A 15,457-nucleotide genomic window follows, 5' to 3' on the forward strand; every position below is an offset into this window, starting at 1 on the left:
CCTGGTTCTGCTTTGCTTCTTGGTGCTGGCCACTGGTCTAAATTGGGCTGGGTGAAGGAGAGTGGCTGTACATTTTTCTGCTGGCTGGATGATGGCTGGGATCGTTAAAAAGCCTGAGCTGTACCAGGGACTGGACCAGCCCTTCAGATGATAACCTGCTTTACCACCAGCCTGTGACCCAAATTTATTGGGCTGCAGCTGGGAATCATTCTCTTTGATCCATCTCTGCTATTAAACAGCTTCAGATAAAGCCGCAAAGCTCATTTCTAGGAAAGGAAGCCAAACAACCTAAATCTTGTAGCTGAATAGCAGTGGGGAAACAATCTTCAAACTGCATCTCCTTACCTGCTTCAAAAGCAAAGCAGCTCATTTTAACACACTACATGGCACCTCAGCAATGATTAAAGTACCTTAAACGTGCACCTTCTTCATCATAGACCCGTCTGCTGACAGGGTGCCAAGTACAACAAACCCAATCAAAAGCATCATCCCTATCATGGATCTAATTGTCATTGTCTTGTTTCCTGAACAAGAAGAGCTGTAACGAAAATAGAGCCTGGAGAAACATGCACATCCTCGTACAGAAATAACTCCCTAAAAGCAAACTGAAAAGCCATAGAGGAGCCAGTCTACAAGCTACGGACACAAAGTGCCGAGCGAAGGAGATAACTGGCTGGTGAACGCTGGGAAATAATACCCTAAAATCCTTCTGAGCCCATTCATCACCCCGGCTTCAATGATCATCTCAGCAATAAATTCCCTTATCATCCTGTTGGAATTTGACATTAATGACCTGCCTGTTATTTCAGAGGGAGATGGACTGTAACCGACGGGTAATTGGTAGGAAAAATTGCTGGGTATAGCAAAGATCTGATACCATCGGAGTAGTTACACCACAAGAGAGGGAGATTAGGGAGCTCTGTTTACCACAAGGGGTTTATTCATCCTGAATAAATGCGTTAGCTGCCCACAGCCTTCCCCTTACGCCCGCATTCCCCTTCAGTGGCATATTAACATCAGCACTAACACAGTTTTATCCCAGTGACTCTGGCATGAACAGCAAAGACACCGCATAGCAGAAGCTGTTGTCAGTGCACAGGTGATTGTAAAAAGGATTAAAAAGCTCTCTCCAAACTCCCATTAGCTTATGCATTAATTTCTGAGTTGTCTCAGGAAAGACAACTGTCATTTCTTAATCATTCACATTACTCAGAATGCTTCTGCAAATAGCTCTGGTCTGCAAAATTTTTCACAAGCAACTTCCCAAACTGCGGCTGGTTTAGGTTTTGTTTCTCTGCTGGAGTGACACAATAGGTTTATTAACATTTTTCCTTGCACCTGCAGGTCAACTTCCAGTGTGTTCTGCCTATGAGCCCATGTTTGTGGGGGAGCCTGCAGCCTTAACCAAAAATAGGACAACTGACATCTCCAGAGTGTGTTGGGGGAGAGCTAGAAGCAAGTCCAGAGGTAAAATCCTGGCTCTGCTACAACGAATGACAGCTTCTCCCTGACTTGATGGTTCTATTCCTTTCTCAAAGCTTTCCTGGTCCTACCTTCCACTTCCGAGCTCACAAGACCAGCACCAGAGCCACAACATCATTTTTTTTGGTGAACACACCTGCTTTTTAAATTAGCTCCCTGGAGTATTCACAAAAACAAAGCCGCAAGGCGCAGTCACAGGAGGACTGAATTGGCTACAGACATACTGGCACATACTCATAATAAAACATCTGCACTATTTGCCCAGGTCTGACTGTAACTTCCCATCATGTCCTGCACCTTTCTGGGAAGAAAGAACTGGTGATGGTGGTGGGAAAATTGCTTCACCTGAGCCAAAGGGGATTTTGCAATCACTTTCACTGGAGGGCTGCTTTTAACTCTATGTATTCCCCATCTTTCTCTACCACCCTATGAGCTCCCCACCACTGTAAGCAGTGATGGAGGAGCAGAAATGCTCCTTTTCCATGCAAATTCTCCCTGGAGGGCCCGCAGGTGGTGGGGATGGCCCCAAAGCCTCCCTCAGATGGAGACTGGCTTGCTCTGCAGGAAGCCTGACAAAATTTGCCTTCCAGGCTCTACTCCTGAGCGCTCAGAGGTGCCAGTCTGGGTGTGAGTGCAGAAGGGCCAGTCCCATGTCTGCTGTGCAGCACAGGGAAACACTCTGCTGTCTGTCCTCGGTATCACCGCAGGATGCCGTGATTTGGGGACAAGGTACATGGCAGCAACACCCTTCCAAACCAGCAAATCTACCAAGAGAGAAAGACTAGCTGGAGCTCTTAACTGCTCTTTAAAACAGTGGTTTGAAGCCAGGCTTGGAACAGAGATGGAGCATCAGACCCCTAAAGAGGGAGCAGACCTTGGAGGGATGGATGGAAATTCTGAGCTTCGTATTGGTAACATCCGAGACAGGAGGTTGCAACAGCCCTAGAGCTGCAGCACGCTGCCCCGGCGCCGAACTGTCCCCTCCGATGGCTTTAACAGCAGTTGGGAGTCAGTTCCCACATCTCTGGAGCTGGTGAGAGGGGAAGGCGCAGGTAACAAGGTATGGCTGTGCCTCTCCTGGAGATGACCAAACTAGAAACCTGGAGGTTGAATTTCTTCCCTACGGCTGCGTAAAAAGCTGTTAACTGCCATGGCAGGAATCGAGCCTGTGAATCCCAGCTCACTGCACTACTTTTCATGGGAGTCTGTTCGTGCAAAGAAGCGTCAGCAGAATGAATTAAATGCCATTGTAGTGGCCACATTCCCATGTGCTCCTTGTGCTCTTCCACTTGACTTACCAATAAGGAAGCCAAGATATTTTGTAGAGATTGTTTTGAAAACATTCTAATCAACTTAATTCATAGCCAGAGCCCTTCCAGCCCACTTGCTGGGCTGGAACGTGTTTAATCCCTGGTTGCCCCGGGTCGATGGAGATGGTGTCCTCCAGCCTGTTCCCTCTTGGCTGCGGCACTATGCCTGGGGACTGGCTGCTCGCTGCTGGTCTTTGAGGCCATGCACAAGAATAAAAATGTTGGTGACAGCCTGAAACAAGCTTCAATTTCTTCTTGCCTTATTGAAAGGCATGTTATTTACTGCAGACAAATTGGAGATGAACACGCCGCAAGAGTCCCGTGAGTTCATACAATAAAACTCTGAATAATCACAATACAATATTCCTGCAAGAAAGGTTTTCTTATCTTGATTTTTTCCCTTTTCTCTCTCTCTTCCCCCCCTCCTGCATCTTGAACTAATCAGTACCAGACCAGGAACCTTCAAACAGATTTGTTTGGATACTTGGAGTGAGCTCATGGTAGCTGGAAGGCTTCTTGCTTTCCCTACAAAAAACAGAGCCCATTTGGAGGGGAAGGAGGGCTCCAGCTCTGAAGTCAGAACCTAATCAGCATACATTGCAAACAAGATGAGAAGTAGAAAGCTGCCTAAAACATCTCTGGCCCCTTCCCTGCATGTCTACAGCAGAACTGCTTTCCCTTCGGCTTGCAGCAGCTGAGTTGCAAATGCCGCAAGGATGAACCCACCAGCTTCCTGCGGTTTATTCTTTACATGTTTGCGAGGCGGCTTCCAAAATAAGTTTGAAGGCTGTCAATCTTGTCTCGAACAGCCACGGGCAATGACGTGTCAGTCTGTTCATCTGCATCAAACGACTGCTCCCCCGCCGCCCTGCCTGGCTTCTTGCCCACGGTGATGCAGCTGTAATGGAAAATGGGGTGTTGTGGGGTGGACTCCTTGAGATCTATAGCAGAAATAAATTGAGGGGCTCATGATAGCTGGTGAGAGAGATCCCCCAAGGGCTGCTCTGGTCTGGAGCAGCTGGGCAGCCCCCCAGCCCTGCGAAAATGCTCTCTGATGCCCGGAGCTGAAATGCAGCTGGGGCTATGCTTTGGGATGGCGGTCGCACACTTGGCTGTGCCCTGAGGAGCAAAACCCTGCCAAGAGGCAGGAGCCGGTGGTGCAGAGTGAGGGGGGTTGCTTTCTGAGGGTGGGAAGGGGAGAGTAGTGGAAACTGAGGATTTAATGTCTTCCTCAGATGGAACTTTCAGCCAATGGCAAAAACAATGGAAAGCCCCCCAAAAACACTAGAGTCCCATCCCGAGGGGCTGTCCCCCTAAAGAGAGGCAGGGATGATGCCTTGGCAGGAAATATGTCGGCCATATGAGTTTGTGAGTCATCCTGGTTGTGAACAACACACGAGTCAAGAGTTGGCTAACGTGTGCATCAGGACGTATACACATATATATATGTTCTCCTTCTGAATCTTTCTCTTTACCTTTCTGTCCCAGAAAACATCCAAGCCGCTAACACTCTGAGGAGGATGACGCAGCAAAAATAAATGTTTTAGTGAGAAACAGAGAAATGAGATTTGCATATGTTTTTCTGGGAAAAATATCAAGTTTTCCCTGTTAGAAAACGAATGTGTTGGAAACCAGCTTGTAAAACTTGGAGCCTGACTCAAACACTGATTTGTCACGGGACTGTCACCTGTGCCTGTTGTTACTGAGGACTCCTCAGCCCTCTGTCCAAAAGGAAAGATTGCTGTTGATATTTTATCAACGGATTTATGGAAGAACAAATCCCAGTCAGGGAAGTGACCAGAGAAGCTTTCCCTGGATTCAGCAGCGGGTGAGGAAAGTTTGTGGAATACAGAATTATCCTCTGCTTGCTGCAGAGCTGTTCCCAGGGAGATTGGGAGCACAGTGATAAATGAACTTCAGAAAGCCTGGGGGTTCAGCTTGGCTAAGAGAAAAAATGCTGGTGTCTATCCGAACACTGCAAACCTGATTTTCCACTTACACGCCTGATTATTAGCAGTAAATGTACTTCTGTTGACACGCCAAGTTTTCCCTTGGATGTCATTCTGTAGGCACACGCTCCTTCGACCACAGGTGATTAGATTTGATGAAGAACCCACCGAGCGAGGTGCTTCGGTGGGTATCAGCGGGAGACCCTGTTCGACCAGCGCAGCGCTGCCGTTTGCCCTCAGGCACCCTGACTGCTTGGCTGAGGCAGAAGAGAGATGCCAGCAGAGACTGCGACCCAGCGGAGACCCAGCCGGTGGGAATCTTCTGTCTGCAAAGCTCCTCAAGTCTGTAAAACTGGGTTGGAAATCTCTGAAGAGGTTTTTGATTAATGTAAATTCCCATTTTTGCAGCAAAGTAAAGCTTTGGTTTATATTCATGTCCCCTTGAGGCTTAATCAGTCTGAGGTTTCCTTGCTAAGAAGTGTGCACAGCTCTTCTTTTTGCTTTCATTTAAGCAGGACAGAAAGCATCCCAGTGCCTGTATTTCTGAAGAAGCCAAGGCCTGAGCCTGGAAACTAGAGCCACCAAAACACAACCTAGGCCATGAGAAGAACAAGGCAAGCTCTCCAGGCAGGCTTCTGCAAACTGCAGGAAAGGAGTCACTTGGAAACTGGGGCAAAAGTTGAAACAGGATTTAATTTTATCTGAATTGATTCATCTGTCCCTAATTAGTAATAGCTTCCCAGTGCATGATGTAAGACTATGCAGAGTTTTTTTTAATGAATAACTTTCAGCTAAGATAAAATATAGCCATTCTCAGATAATTCTTTTTATATGCCAGTAGAGATTTGTGCAAAGATGAAAAATAGATGAGACCCCCACAGTCACACATGTTGAAGACTAAAATCTTTTAGTGTATGGATCCTGTCTTCTTACCAATTTATTGTTGAAAAACCAGTAAGTTTTGCATATCCCTGGTTTAATATCTGTATTTACTTTTACTGAGAGAGGACCCTTAAGCTCCCAAAACTGCACAATGCATGATGCTGTACAGAGGGACGACGCATAAAAACTTGCCCTGACACAGAAGTGCTGTCTATGGTTGTTCTGAAAGTCCCAAATCCAGCTGGCAAAAAATGGTCATGTTTAATGGCACTTCAACAAAATAAATGAAGCAACTAGTTAAATTAACAATCCATATTGTCCAATTTTTCATGGCAACAATGCGAAACTGGACCACGGACTGATCTCGCTCACCTCGTAATGCACAGTCTTTCCCTCTTCCGTATCATTCCTTTGCTCCTAGTCATACCTCCTTGTACCATCACACATATTTCATCTCAGTCCTCTGTGCTCACACCCTTGAAATCCTTCCAGGCTTCTATCATGTCCACTTCTCTAACTCACCTCTCCAAGCCAAGCTATACATCCAGGCTCTAATTCTTCCCCATAAACCAATCCCTCCAGGCCCCTGACCATTTTCTGGTATTTCCATGAGCTGTGCGACTTCTTGCGGGTTCACTTCTCCTCTCATAACATCAATAAAAGCCCAGAGACTTAGACCAGGGTGAGAGGAGAATCAGGTTTCTGGGTTTGTTTTATAACCAGAGCAAAAGACGAAGCTGGGGGATGCTGTGCACGGTCCTCACCGAGCGGTGAAGAACCAGGGCAGGACATGTTGAGCAGATGGTGATTCTGGACTGCAGATGAGGACTAAATTACTGTGTTCAAATCACATCTTTGATACACTTCCAGCTTTTATCAGATGGTTCCACTCAATGTTTGGCACAGCTGATGCGAAGGGAAGGGCAGGAGAGCAATCAAACAGTGTGAGCAGCTGAAGCAGCCCAGCTCAGAAGAAGGGCCCCGTCCCTGGGGTGCTCTGGCTGTCATGGTCCTTCCCCACCTCCCAGGCAGCAGCACGCTGAAGTAGGGGCTTTCTTGACTGCTCCCACTCTTCCAGCACCTGAAGAGCTTTAATATTTACCCCTACGTGTAAAAAATCCTGGCACCCCATAGGCTATGCAGCTTCTGTTCCCTCCTGCCACATCACTTCATGTTGCAAGCAGCTTGCCCAGGCGATGCGATTGTAAGTTAAAATATTTGGGAGGATTGGTAGCATGTGAGCAATTTCTTGGAGTTAAAAGACTCCCTTCCTTGGGGTTTGGCTTTGGATGACCCACGCTCCTAATGCACTCTTCACTTAATTCACCCCTGCCAGGGCAAATGCTCTTATTTATGAGGTCCGTAATCATTTTCTATCAACACGCTCTGAAAATCTGCTCCTTCCGCAAAACATTCCTTCAAGTAAATCTTTCCCCATGAATATTCTCAGTACAAGCTGAGTCCAGGCCCTGCTCAGGGCATAGGAGAGGACTTTCAAAGGACTCCCACTGAGTTCAATTGGCTCAGACCCCAAGTGAATACACATCCACACCCACAAAGCTCTGTTATAAATGGCCTCATATAAGCTCACAAGAAGGAAACCAAACCTTGCCCAAAGTCCTTAGGAGGGTCCGTGGTTATTTCGCCATCCTTTTACTGCACATGGACCGCAGGGTTTTACCTCTCAGAATCAATCTCAGGCAGCACCACAAAGCACACAGCTGAAGGGCTGTGCTAATTTAAAATCCTTCCAGAACACTGAGTTTGGTGTCTTTTTTCTTCCTTAAGTTAAAAGCCAGAAAAATATCGAGAAATGTCTGTGCAGGAGAATCAATCACATACAAAAGAACCTTCTGGGTCCCATGAAAAAGCCCATGTTTTCAGCCTTGGCAGTTTATTCTTCCCCCTTTTGGGAGGCAGCACAGATATGTTTTCCATTTGAAATATCCCAGGGGTCTTGCAGCTCATGCTGAGCCCTCAGAAGTAAACGAGCCACTTTTCCCAGCAGCAATCCCAGCTACAATTAAGAAATGTTATTTTTTTTTCAGCATACCCAGACTGGCACTTGGTTCAAGCCATAGGAAAGCAGAGGCACTGAGTTTATGCCAGAGCAGTACCAACAAATATATAACATGCAAACATCTTTAGCTCAGAGTTTTCTGCTCCATATCTCTCAGCTGTTTCACAGGCCAACTAGAGCTCTTTATCGGTGTCATTTACTCAGCTGTCAAGTGGGTTTTTTATCCTAAAGCCCCACAGTGGGGAAATAGGAACCTGCAATGAACTTGCTTGAAATTGAAACAGATATTTAAGTAGAATAAACCAGTGGCTGGACTGAATAAACACTGCAGGCACTTTAGAAAGAATGTTAAGTTGACATAAGATCTGTTGGGTGAGTTCAAGAAATGGGAGACTTTATGCTGAAGTCATAAATCTTCTGGGTTAAAAAGGGGATACTGCTGAGCTCCGCACCTTGGTGCCTCGCTGGGAGACCAATGCAGGAGGTTTGCTGTCCCAGAGGCTGCAGAGCTGTTGGTACGGGCAGTTGGACTTCTTGCCCATCACAGCTGCTGAGGAGTGTGGACTTCATTGCTCCCTTCTGCAACCGCTGTAGCTCTCCGAAGCCTCTGGCAGAGGGTCCTGTCCACTGGCTGTGTGAAGCTGGGTGTTTCATGGGGAGCTAAGTCTTTGCTGCTAAGCCCTGATACACAAATGTCTTGAAGGACAGTGAAGCCCAGGGTCTCTGGGCCAACAACATGTGTTCCAGCTGGGACAGCCCCAAATGCTATTGAGGGCCAAGGCAGCAATGAAACCCAGTGGCTTTTCTGCTGGGGCTGTCACAGGGCAGCAAAGTTGCTACAGCTCTTGCTGTGTTTGGAAACTATGGTGCCCTCGTATGACCCTGACACACTCTCGCCTGTCTCTGCTCTCCTTTTCCTCTGAAACGCAAGGACGGATGGAAGGGTGGATCTGTGCTCTCTGGGTCTTGGCTCCCGATCAAGTCGGAGCAGCCCTGTTGATCTGAGGGGCAAGTTGGAGCACGTTTCCTCCAGGCTTGCTGATGCCGGCAGCCGTGGGAGGTGTGAATTGCCTGAGGGCTGAGCTCTGCATGGGGCACCCAACCAATTCCCAGCACCTCTCAGAGCAGACTGGAAATGCTCATAGCCCCGGATAGCTTTTGGCCCTGTACTGAATAGAGCAAAACCTTCTGCAGTACTGAAATCCCATTTAATGTCTTAGCGATGTGGTCTTAGCGGTGTCATCGGGCAGTGGCTTGTCAGAACAGCCTGCTGTTACACAGGTGGTTATTGTCACTGCACAGCAGCCGGTCGCAAAAACATGTGTGGGCTGGGAAGGAGATGTTTTCATTTTTTTAAAAAAAAACCCTGCACTTATTAAAGACAGGTTTTCAAAAACTGGATATCACAGGAGACCATGGTACTAATGTGCCCTGTGATGGATTGCCTGGGCTGGCAGGACCTGTGGCCTTTGCTCGGCCAGACCTGGCAGCCAAATGCCTTGGGAAGGTTTGGACATGACTGCAGCTCTGCCTCCATCTGCAAACCCCATGTCTTGAGAAAGTAGATCATGTTTCCTGGGGAGTGGGCTGATCTCAGCAAAATGCATGCCACGTCCCTCCGTGGTACCTGCAGGGCCAACCAAGCAGTGGTCCCCAGGGTGAGAGCTCACTCTGGTGTGTCAGCCTGTGCTAAAGAGTTGCACATGTTTAATATTTCTGGTCCCTGCTCCAAGGAGAGGGAGAGAGGAGCTGCAGAGAGTACAGCAATATTTTTTCAATACATTCCATATGTTTCCTCCATAAGTCAAGATTAAATAGTGGTGCTGGTCAGAATAAAAATAAGCCTGCCAGCTGTTCTGCTGCCTTTGGAGGAAGAATGAGCCCTAGCAGAGGCTCTGACCTGACTCGAGAACACATTTCCATGGGGAAAAGTGGACTTGCCACTTATGCTGTCACTGCCCTCGCTGGTGCTATTGCCTTTGCAAGAAGGACGAGTCGGCCCTGGCCCCACCTGCCCGATGGAAAACCCTGAATTTTGGTGCTGCAGCCTGGAGGCCTCGCGTTGTCCTTCTCCTGCGGCACGGCGTGGCATTCCCAGGCAATACGCGACGTCCTTCGGATCCCCCAGCCCCGGGCCACCGCAGCCCAGTGCGCAAACACAAACATAGCACGAGGCTCCCAGCTCACGCCTCGGCACCCGCAGCCAGCTGCCTTGAGCCCTCGGTTATCACCCCTCCTACTAGCGCACACCAGGGCTGCAAATTACTTTTTTTCTGTTTTCTTCCCTTGTCTTCTTACTCCAGCAGCAGTATTTCAGTCTTGTTACTGTCACCACTCCAGTTGCTTAGCTCCAGACTCTGCAAAAGCCATCGCCGAAGATGGCAGGTCTGCAGGGAGGAGGAAAACCCAGCAACCACCAAGGGAAGGAATTTGCTCTCTCCTGAAGGGCGCACTCGGTATAATTATGCCAGCCAAATGTGCACAGAAGTCCTCAGTAATTGCTATGTTAATCACTTCACATGTGTGGGATTTTTTTAGGCTAAAGTATAATTACAGCTAATTGCTGTTTGATTTTGTTCCTGTTTATATACCCATTAAAGGAATTGTTGAAATGTCTTTGCTAAAAGACTTTCTTCTTTCTTTTTTTCTGCTCCTCTTTTTCTTAAATCATCCTGGAAAAAACGGGATCATGTTGCAACACTCGGACTTCATGAATGGCCATTAGCTCTCCAATGATCTTACAACTAAGAGCCATATTAAGCCCGCAAGAGCCTGATGTTTTCCCAGTGTTGGGAACTGACAGTCCTTGAATTTGCAGAACTAACCAGAATTTGCAAAAGATCTTGGCTGTTTGTTAATGAAACCCTTCTGGGCTAGCGGCTGAGTCTGAATTCATGTGGGGAGATGGGAGGATCTGAGCTGTTTGTTGCAAGCAGGAGAAAAGGTGCTCTCAACCAGCTGTTTTGGTGATAGAAATAAGTTGCATTTCTGCTGCGTGCTCCCCATGGGAAACTGGCCCAGGTGCACCGTGTACAAAAAATACCTCCGATGGCCTTTCTTTTCAGAAGGGGCCAGCGTTTTGGAGTGTCTCCTTTTTTTTTCTCTCCCTGTCCTGCATTGATTTTACATTTTGCCCATCTGCCAGAGCCAGCAGAGAGAGAACCGAAGCTGGCGGGGCTGAAAGCAGGCCCAGGGATTCACTGGGAGCATCTCTTGGCATGGCTGGTACCACTATCATCACTGATTATTTTTTCTCAGCCCTGGTTTTTAACACAGTTGTCCCAGGGCACAACTTGGAGAGAACTAAACATCAGGTGTGCTCAAAATTTGGGAAGTTATCATGTTCTAATTGCCTGAGGCCAGACAATTCCCTTATGATTTCATCAAAATATTTATACATCTTTCAGCCATCCTTTGGGATGGCTTTTGCAGGTTTTATTTTTCTATTGGAAAATTGGCTTTATGTGAAGGTGCTGAGCAGGTTTGGGGAAAAGGAACAGAAAGAGTCAGGTTTCCTGTCCTGCGAGAATCCCCCATCCCCATCCCCATTTGGAATGAAAAACTGGAACTGGGAATGATCCTAAAAGGTGAAAATATTTTTTACTATGTCCATTGAAATGTTTTAAGTTCATTTGGCATTTGTCAAATAAAAACCACACAAGACACATGGACAAAAAACCCTTTTCTTATGGGGCTCTACTATTTCAGCAGTCATTTTTCCAGGAGCTTCTCCCTTACTGCATACTTCTCCGGGGGCTGGAGCACTTGGCAGCAGCTCATGGACATGAGGTGGGCGATGCTCGATAGAAAAGCTGCTGAAAGAAGGGCTGGACAGGGACTTTACTGACTCCTTTAAGCACATATTGGAAGAGGTGCCAGGGGAGCATCTTACCAGGCACTCCTACCTCACCGAAATGCAATGTTCCTCTGGAGGAAGGAGAGGCCGTGGCTCATGAAGGCTGTAATATTCTCATTCCTGAGCATTGTATCCTTCAGAGGGGACGGAGACCACATGAAAACAGTCTTGACTGTGGTGAGCCACAAGCCATTGCTCCAGTCCCTCATCAGCCACACGCAAAATTCAGAGCAGGGAGTGATCACAGAAAATGCAGGATTATGTTGCTAAGGGACTGGATGGAAAGAGCGGGCTGGTGCCATCACAGCCCTTTGCCTTGAAAACAGGGAGCTTATTTGCTCTATTTTTTTTTTTCCATTTTTTTTTTTCGCCCTTTCTATTTGGCTTCTGCCTCTGCTCTGAGAAGCCAAATTAGCTCATGGTCTGAGGCTCCAGAACTGAACATAAGCAGAAGCAAGATTACATGGGCTTGAAATAGAAGCAGAACTAGAGCTGTTTACCATCCTGTTTCACTTTGACACTTCAAGGGAGCAGGAAACAATTTCAGGGCATGGGCACTCACACAACAGCCACCAAAAGCACATCTGTAAGCACAACTGTTTCCTGTGTGGCAGATGCTTTATGGCTGCTGCTTATATCCACTCCAAAATGCTATGGGCGAGGACATCACCTGCTTCAGTTCGGATGTCCCACCACATCCGATGGATGTTAACGAGATGATTTCCAAGGGCCTCCATCGCTTTCCCTGACGAGAAGATCAGAGCCCAAATCTCAACCAGGAATGTCTCACTGATGCAAAATTCGTTCAGGGAATACAAAACAGAGACTGAAAAACACAGTATCCCAGCTGACTGCTTGTCCCTAATTAAGATCCCTTTGAGCTGGTGACTGCATCTGAAAGCTGCTGCCCCTCTCAGCACCAAAGCCTGCATGGATATGTGATGTATTTTTAACCAGGCTCTTCCGAGGAGGATAATGATACGGTGGTGCCTCCTCCCTGCAATTTTGTAAAGTCTCTGCATTTGGAAGATGATTTCAGCCATGGTGCTTACATGCTAAATAGCAGGCGGAAGAAGAATGAGCTTTTGATTAAAGTATGTCTAGACAGCCTTCTGTATTTTTAGGTCTTGATTTAGAGGACCCAGGTATGAAGGGATTTACATCATTTCCAAAATCTGATCTGTTGTTTCTGATGGTGGTAGGATAGTTCTTATGGTCACCCCTCAATTTTATCAGCAGTCTCAGGACATTTGGTGTTTTCCTGGTGGCCCCAATGGCTATGGAAGAATAGCTGCTTCCTTTTCTGTAAAAATAGGAAATTCTCATCCTTAATGATCCCGTGATGGTTGAAGTTTGGGGTGGGGAGGGAAGTGGAACAAGACTGCTATAAAATGGGATATTTTGAGCCATCTCATAAATTTTGAAGGCTTGGGGTTGCTATGCCTGTGGAGGAGACCTTTCTAGCTTTCAGACCGCTGTGTAGCTTAAAATTCCCAGTCCGGAGCCCAGGACTGCCAACAGCCTGCAGAGTTTCTTTACCCAGCATCCACCAAACCCTCTGAAGAGAAACGCTGCAGGAATGACTGCCCCAGGGGACTTGATGTGGCAACTGGGTCTTTCCATTTGAAGGTCAGCTTGTTCCAATTCAAGCCATGTTGGCAGCATCCTAAGGTCCCAGCAAGTTTGCTGCCAGGCCAGGAGCTGCTGTCGGCAGGACACGTTTTCTAACCATGCGAACAGACTCAACCTAAGAGCAATTTACTCTGCCTTTAGAAAAACATCAGGATCCCAATCAGCTGTGCTCCAGGTAGGTTTGACAGCACAAAACCCACCCTGATCAGTGGAGGCATCAGGTCCACATATACTCCACTGCAATTATCTCTGGCACTCAGCTTGATTTGGAAATCAAGTTACCTAATAGCCCTATTATTTAAACTTGTTGAGCAGACCAAAAGTTGAGTCTGCAGTTTCCATCCACCAACAATCAGCTTGAGTGTTTTTAGCATTTGCACCACTCAGCCGCGTGTTTGGTTACAAAGACCTGAAGCAGTGGGAATTCACCGTCAGATGCAACTTGATTGAAGGACTCTACAATTATTGGCCTCTCGAATGCAGACACAGTCAATAGCCAGGGTTAATTTTGCTGGGAAAGAGGAGCTGAAACTCTTTGGACTCTGCTAAGAACAAAAAGCGACATTCAGGCGTATTTTGCAGAGATCTGGAGAAAACAGGCTCTGGAGTGTTTGGGTACAAAATAACTTCTGACAAAATCTGTTTCTCCTGCAGAAGAACCTGATTTGGTGAGGCACGAAGCTGGTGGGGGCAGGACAGCTTGCTCAGCACTGCAGAAAGCAGGTTTCCAAATGACCATTTTTGAGGGCTCTCTGGTCTGGTGAACTCAACAAAGGAAAAGGAAGGGAGCCATTAACTGAGACATAATTAAGTTTAAACTAATTCCTAAAAGGGTTCAAAGGACAAAATCAGAGGAACTTTTTGGTCCTGGAAGAGGAGCCAATTTGCAATAGGTCCCATGACCAGTAGCATTAAAAAGATGACAGGATAAGAAAAATAAGAACTTCTGTGCCTTTTAAAATCCTCTGCTCTGTTGGGCTTAATGGCTCTTTCTTTTCAGGAAATGCTTCATCCTATGAATGTGTAACCAGCAACAAGGATGGCATTGCACATCTGGAATAACGCTTCATGACAGCCCTGTGGAGGTGGTGGGACTTGAAAAAGTTAATGAGAAACACAAGCTTGCAAAAAGTGGGTGGGAAAGAGGGTTAGAGATACAGCAAAGTGGTTTGCATTCAGATTGCAGGAACATTTAATGACTCAGTGTGTGCTGATTTTTGAGCTAGAGATGTTGTCAACTCCTTAATGATTTCTCCATCCACGGGCCTATTAGGATGGGTTTAATGTATTTAAGATGTGAGTCACTATTCCAGCCCTTACAAAGCAGAGAAACCCAGGGAAAAAGATGAAATGGGTCCTTATTATGCCTGTGGACCCCAGGAACTCTTTAACTGTGTCATCTCAGGGGTATCAGTCAAAACCAGTACGGTATCCCTCCCAGTGCCACACCACGATGGTGGCTGGGCAGCCTGTGCCACAAGGTGAGGTTTATTTTTGGATCTGGGTCTCACTTTCGAAGGCCATGATCCCTGTTCCCATTGCCCATCAGCATCCTAGGCTTCTTGCAGCCCGGGACCATCCCAGTTCCTTGGATGAGAGTTCATTTCAAAGGCAGACAAAGCTTCCCACAGCTATTGTCCTGTGGCTGTCTGCATATTTCAGCCCTTCACTATCCCTCCTCCCAGCAAGCGTCTGATCAGAAGCTCTGAACTTCATCTGAAAGACACAAATTAAACTTTGAACTAAAGAAAAAGACACCCCCCCCCAACCTTTACTGAAATACTCTTTAAAAAAAAATCCTTATATATTCTAAACTCAAAAACATCTGGGTTTCCAAGCCTCAGGAAATTACAACTACCCTTCTGGAAATAAAATACATGTTTGTCCATATATCACATTAATTAAAACCCATAATATGGAAAGAGGCCGGTAAAATGCTTTCCTGATGGCTGGCAGATTTGCATAGCAATTTATCATATCATTTATTATTATTATTATTATTATTATTATTATTATTATTATTATTATTATTATTATTATTATTATATTCTTTTTCTTCATGTCAGCTGTGTGTAGAAAGATAGTGTGTTCTTTGCTGATCAAGACAGAAAAGTACCTGGTCTCATAGTGATCTGGTTATTATTTATATGCCCCCTCTCGCCTTGTAGGCATGCTGACTTATTGATTGTACCATGTGATTTTAGCAAGGAAGAGATTTTAAATGGAATGATGACACTGGTGATTTACAAAAACAAGCTATGACTGAATGAAGAAGACAGCCACTGGAAGGGCTGTGGTTATATCCCCCGCTTCTGTCTCAAGGACA

This window comes from Nipponia nippon, unplaced genomic scaffold, assembly GCF_047370975.1.
Source record: "Nipponia nippon isolate SJK-2023a ecotype South Korea unplaced genomic scaffold, ASM4737097v1 scaffold_16, whole genome shotgun sequence".
In the NCBI taxonomy this organism is placed as follows: Eukaryota; Metazoa; Chordata; class Aves; order Pelecaniformes; family Threskiornithidae; genus Nipponia; species Nipponia nippon.